The sequence below is a fragment of the Jaculus jaculus genome, chromosome 2 (assembly GCF_020740685.1).
Source record: "Jaculus jaculus isolate mJacJac1 chromosome 2, mJacJac1.mat.Y.cur, whole genome shotgun sequence".
Classification (NCBI taxonomy): domain Eukaryota; kingdom Metazoa; phylum Chordata; class Mammalia; order Rodentia; family Dipodidae; genus Jaculus; species Jaculus jaculus.
Genome location: NC_059103.1, coordinates 23,344,340 through 23,350,339, shown reverse-complemented (window position 1 = coordinate 23,350,339; position 6,000 = coordinate 23,344,340). Strand labels below are relative to the sequence as shown.

The window sequence follows — 6,000 nt, the reverse complement described above, 5'->3', positions numbered from 1 at the left end:
GGAAGCCCTAGCATGACCATTCTCTCTGTCTGTTTCTCTTCTCTCTATATCTCTCTGCTTGCAAATAAATAAATTTTAGGGGGTGGGTTTCAACGTAGGGGAGACCCAGGCTGACCTGGAATTCACTATGTAGTGTCAGGGTGGCCTTGAACTCATACTGATCCTCCTTCCTCTGCCTCTGGAGCACTGGGATTACAGGTGTGTGCCACCATGCCCAGCAATAAAATACCTTTTTTAAAAATATTTTTTTTGTTCATTTTTTATTTAGTTATTTGAGAGCGATAGACATAGAGAGAAAGAAGAGGGAGAGAGAGAATGGGCGCTCCAGGGCTTCCAGCCACTGCAAACGAACTCCAGACGCGTGCGCCCCCTTGTGCATCTGGCTAACGTGGGACCTGGGGAACCGAGCCTTGAACCGGGGTCCTTAGGCTTCACAGGCAAGCGCTTAACCGCTAAGCCATCTCTCCAGCCCCCTTTTTTAAAAAAGAAAGTATTAGTGACGTGATGGCATCAACATGGAAAGGGACTAAAAGGGGCTGAGACCCCCTGCTAGCTTTCTGGCAAGGATGAGTACAGAGGTAACAGTGCCGTGAGCGTGGATAGGAGGTAAGATGAAGGAGCATAAGTGATGGACAGACATGTGACAGCGCCATGGACCTTTCTGGTGGAGATGCCAAAGACGCCGAGCACAGGCATGTGGATATCAGAAGTAGTCCAGATGATGAGAACAGGAGAACGTTGGGTTGGAGAGACGGCTCAGTGGTTGAAGGCGCTTGCCTGCAAAACCTACTGGCCTAGATTCAGTTCCCCAGTACGACATGAGCCAGATGCACAGAGAAATGGTGAAAGTTTTTCAAAGGAAATAGTGCTCCACAGCGCGTTACCCTATAGAGAATGGCAAGACATGGGACCCGGAGGGAGTCCACCACATGTGGCAGGCAGAAGGGCATTGGTGACTTCCTCATGACTAGGTTCACAGCATGAAGTGGCACACGGCAGTGCTCTTCCCGGTAGCTTGACGGGGAAAGGCAGTTTTGAGACTAGTGGATGGAGTGAGAAGGGAATCTTAATGTGGAAATCAGGAGTTGATCTAATTATGTTGTCATGAATCACGTTGTTCATTAAATTCTTTTAAGACTGCGCTTAAAGGAGGAGAGAATAATACAAATTAAACTCACATGGAAGACGACCCAGGTACATTTGTCGCAGAGTTCCAGGCGCTCCAGGACGAACTGGTTGAATTGCAGAATTAGGACAAAATGGGCCGCCATGGAAATGAGAGGTCGAGAGGACTTTGTACGAGCCCTTCTTGGGAGAAGCTGGTCTCACCAACACAACTGCCCGATAGTGGCATGTGTGGTCACAGCATGCTGGCAGGTGGTGCCGATGTTGGGGTTATAGCTTCAAAGCTCCAAGGCTTGGGGGGGTGTTGCCCCAACCTCTCACCATGTCAAACACTTGAATTTACATATATATTTACATCACTGCCTCACATACAGGAAACAGGTTTGGGGGCAACATTCCAAAAGGAAGGGGGGGGGGCTCATTGTAGATTCTCCCATGTGGGAGATGTCCACTTGTAAATACAACATCAAAACAGAACAAGCCTTAGGTCCAATGAAGCTGAAATGTCTTGTAACAATGGTGCAAGGGATTGGAATCATTGAAAGGGACATGCCAGGAAAGAAAGGGACAACAGAGTTTCCTCTTCCGTTGAAATAGCCTAAGAAAACTCAGTGGCTGAAGGTAAGGGGTGAATCTAGAATAGAGGACAGGGGTGAATGGTTAGCAGAAACATGGATCCTGAAGGTGGTGGGTGGTGTCAGGGAGCTGTGTGTCGCTGCCCCAAGCACCCCCTTCATAGGTGTTGGGAGCAGGAAGTGGAGGGACTGTATGCAACAAATATTTAATGAGTTTCTACTCTGCTTAAGTAGTGAATTAGTCACTAGAGAATGAACTCTGGGTAAGGTATCAAACCCTAGGAGAGGGGTGGATGCCTTGGAGGAAGGGAGGGGTTGTCTAGGACTTCCTGAATGATGAAAGGAAGGAAGGAAGCTTGGTAGAGTGTTTCCCTCTTAAGTCAAGGGTAGTGAGGTTGACCTGAAAGAAACAGGAAAAATCAAAATTGGGAAAAGGAAAGCAAACAGTGACAATGTGTTCCACAGGCCAGGCACTTCATGGGAATCATGTGTAGTCCTCAAAGCAGTCCCGTGAGAAAGATGTCACTATTTCCATTTTGTTGACTTGGAAAGTGAGGACTGAAGTCTTTCTCTGGCTTTCTCCATCTTGGCATGAGCTCCCTTGACTATGGCAGGGGACATTATAATTCTTCTGTTATCTTTCTTTCCCTGGTGAAACCAGATAAAGGGCCACAAGGAAATGAAAATTCCCAGCGTGCTTGGGACAGCAATGACACCAATTGTGTGTCTCTGCTGGGCTTTGATTCCTGTTAGGGCAACCTGGAAAAATGAACTTGGGTGGGAAAATTAAATGTTTGCCTGTGAGGGGAGCTGGTTCCTGAGTCTTGGCACTGCCCCAGTCCACCATGATCCATCGATGCTGTGGCTGGGTCTAGAACAGAGAGGTTCTGCATGTTCAGAGACCTGTGTCCATATTGAGACCCCTGAATTACTGTAATTACTGTGCTCAGGATGCACGCCAAGGAATCCACTGGCATGGGCTTCCATGTATCTCATTCAACAAAAGAACAGGCTGACAAAAAATAAAAAAGCAACAGACATCAATAGTATGTAATATTGGTAATTCATTTCTTTTTAATATTTATTATTTACTTATGTATATACTTGAGAGAGCTAGAAAGAGAGAAAATAGTGTGCCAGGCCCACCTGAAACTACAAACGAACTCCAGACACATGTGCCACTTTGTGCATCTACTTTAATGTGGGTGTTGGGAAACTGAACCCAGGCCATCAGGCCTTGCAAGCAAGGCCATTTAACTACTGAGCGATGCATCTCCTCAGTCTGGTAATCCATTTCTTAAACTGTACGTTTATTTTAAGTATTTTTTATTTTTATTTATTTGAGAGAGAGAGAAGCAGAGATGAAGAATGAGAATGGGTACACCAGGGCCTCCAGCTGCTGCAAACGAACTCCAGATGCATATGCCTCCTTGTGCATCTGGCTTTTGTGGGTCCTGGAGAATCAAAACTAGGTCCTTTGGCTTTACAGCTAAGTGCCATAACCACTAAGCCATTTCCCCAGGCCCCTGTACTTTTATTTTGTTTTAATGATTTCCTTTTCAAATTTTTTTTTTTCACATACAAAGGTGCTCCAGGGCCCCCTGCCTCTACAAACCCTTGCATCATTTTTTTTTTAAATATGACTTTACTTACTTCTTTTTTTTTTTTTTTTTTTTTTGGTTTTTCGAGGTAGGGTCTCACTCTGGCTCAGGCTGACCTGGAATTCACTATGGAGTCTCAAGGTGGCCTGGAACTCACATTGATCCTCCTCCTACCTCTGCCTCCTTTGTGCTGGGATTAAAGATGTGCACCACCATGCCGGGCTTTTACTTACATATTTTTATTTATTTATTTGCAAGCAGAGAGAATAGAAACGGACAGAGACACAAAGAGAATATGAATGGGTATGCCAGGGCCTTCAGCCATGGCAAATGAATTTCCCATGCATGCACTAGTCTGGTTATCATTTGGGTACTGGGGAATCGAACCTAGCTCATGAGGCTTTGCAGGCAAGCACCTTAACCTCTGAGCCATCTCTCCAGCCCTTGCACCACTTTTTTTTTTCTTTTGCATCTAGCTTACATATGTGGCTAAAGAACTGAACCTGGGCTGACAGGCTTTGTCCGCAAGTGTCTTCAACCACCGAGCCATAGTTACAGTGAATTTTAAAAACGAAGATATACCACGGGATTTGGAGGGAAAGGGGGTAGAGACGCTACAGATAACAGAAGATGCGATGATGTTTCTTCAGCACTCCGTAGACAAGGTTGACAACTGTTTGATCACCTTCACGAAGTAGACCTTTGCCCGCACCTCCAGTACGTGACTGGCCGCTTATCGGAGAAATTTTACTTACTTTTTTTTCAATTTTTCAAATATTTTTGTTGTTATTGTTGTTTTGCTTTTTCGAGGTAGGGTCTCACTCTAGCCCAGGCTGACCTGGAATTCACTATGGAGTCTCAGGGTGGCCTCGAACTCACGGCGATCCTCCTACCTCTGCCTCCGGAGTGCTGGGATTAAAGACGTGCGCCACCACGCCCGGCTTTTTTTCTTTTTTTTTTTTTTTCTTTCAATTTTTATTAAAGTCATCTGCTGCGGCCTGGAAGCAGGAGGACCCGTGCACGCCGCCCCGCAGGGCGCAGGCGGCGAGGAGGAAACCGCAGGCGTCAGTGGCCCGGGGCGGGGAGGGGAGGGGGAGGGGGAAGGAGGAGGGGCGGGGCCTGGCGGCCGGCGGGCGCGGGTCACGTGTCGGGGGCGGGGCCTGCGCGCGGCCCTCCTCCTCCTCCTCCTTCTCCTCCTCCTCCCCCCGCCCGCTCGGCCGCCCGCGTCCCATTCATGAGGACCGCCCGGCTCGGCTGCGGCCCCGGCGGCTCCTGAGGCGGGCGGGCGGGCGGGCGGGCGGCCCCGGGTTCCCCCGCGCACTTCCCCGCTCAGCCAATCCCCGAGCTCCGCAGCCCCGTCCTCGCCGCGCCGCCCCGCGCCGCGGTCACCGTCGTCGCAGCCGCAGCCGCAGCCTCGTTTCCCTCGGCCGAGCGCCGCAGGTACGAGCGGGTCCTCGCGGGCGGCCGGGCGGGCCTCGGGGAGCTCGGGCGGGCGCCGCGGGCTCGCGGGTGGGTGGTGGTGGTGGTGGGGGGGGGGGAGCGACGCCCCACGGACGACCCCGGACCTCCGCCGCCACGTAGACGCGGCCGAGGTCGGCGGGGGGAGGGAGGGTGGGCGGACGAGTGACCCGGGGCCGGACTCGCGCATCCCCCGCTGCGGGTGGACGTGACGATTTCCACACACACCCCCCCCCAGCATGCCCACGGCGTGCCGGGCTCTGCGGCCGGGGGATGACGGCGCTGGGGGAGGGGGCGCCGGCGCGTGACCCGCCGCCCGACCGGCCGCGGCGGCCAAGTTGCTGCTGTTATTTTCCTTCGGGCCCGTTGCTTGCTTGCTTGCCTGCTTGCTTGGTGGCCGCTGCTGTCGCCGTCGCCTCCTTTCAGGCCGAGGACCAGGTTCAAGTGTGAGGAGTTTTGTTTTTATTTTTATTTATAGGATTTATTTCACTCCTTGCCCCTTTTTCCGCGCCGCCCTCTGGTGTCGAACCGATGAGATGTGAGCGAATATTCCAGAGGGGGACTTCTCTGTCCATCTTTTATCCTTTTTTTAAAAAAAAATTTTTTTTTTTTTAAACACCGAAGAGCCAACGCACATTGACTATTTTCATTCAAATTTGGGATGACTTTTTTTTTTTTTTTCCGGAGAACTGAAATGATGCAAAGCCAGGCGGGAAGATCGCCCTTCTTTTCAGAAAGTGCTGGAACTCAGAATACTTTGGAAAGACTCTGAAGGGTTACTACTGAACAAGCAGCCAGACTTAATTGTTCAGCGCAGATTTGGGAGTTAAAAGTGTTTTTCTGCTCTTCGCTGACAACCGGTCTCTTGTGTCGGTGGCAAGCCAGGCCCTGCTGAAGTTCTTTTGCCCTACGGTAGTGATGCTTTTTAAGTTGTCCGTATTTGTTAACCCTTGACCTCGCTAATTGATAGGATGTTTTGATAAATACCCGGCTCCTTTTGAAACCCGTTCTGGAATACCTAACCAGTTACTTAGTCTCGCTCCCCACCCCACAATTGCTTTTATGTGTTGGTAGGGCTGAAGTGAATTCTTTTCAGTGACCTGAGCATGAAACGGGTGAGGAACATTACCTTGGAGAGCAGACAGCTGGCTCCCAGGTGCAAAGGGTGGAGACAGGTGTCTTAGTCCCAGCCCAGATGCTTCTCCCAGTCAGCGTCCTCCCTCCCGTTTGCCTGGAGGGCA

The 6,000-nt window shown here is 50.4% G+C and overlaps 1 protein-coding gene across 1 annotated transcript in view; it reads left to right on the top strand.

Moving 5' to 3' along the window:
• Window positions 1-4,674: 4,674 nt before the first annotated feature.
• Window positions 4,675-6,000, top strand: part of Lpin2 (lipin 2) — a 94,501-nt gene continuing 93,175 nt past the window's right edge. Inside the window, exon 1 of the mRNA XM_045142798.1 lies at window positions 4,675-4,741. The gene's annotated coding sequence lies outside the window, so the exon portion shown is untranslated. The remainder of the gene's footprint in view (window positions 4,742-6,000) is intronic.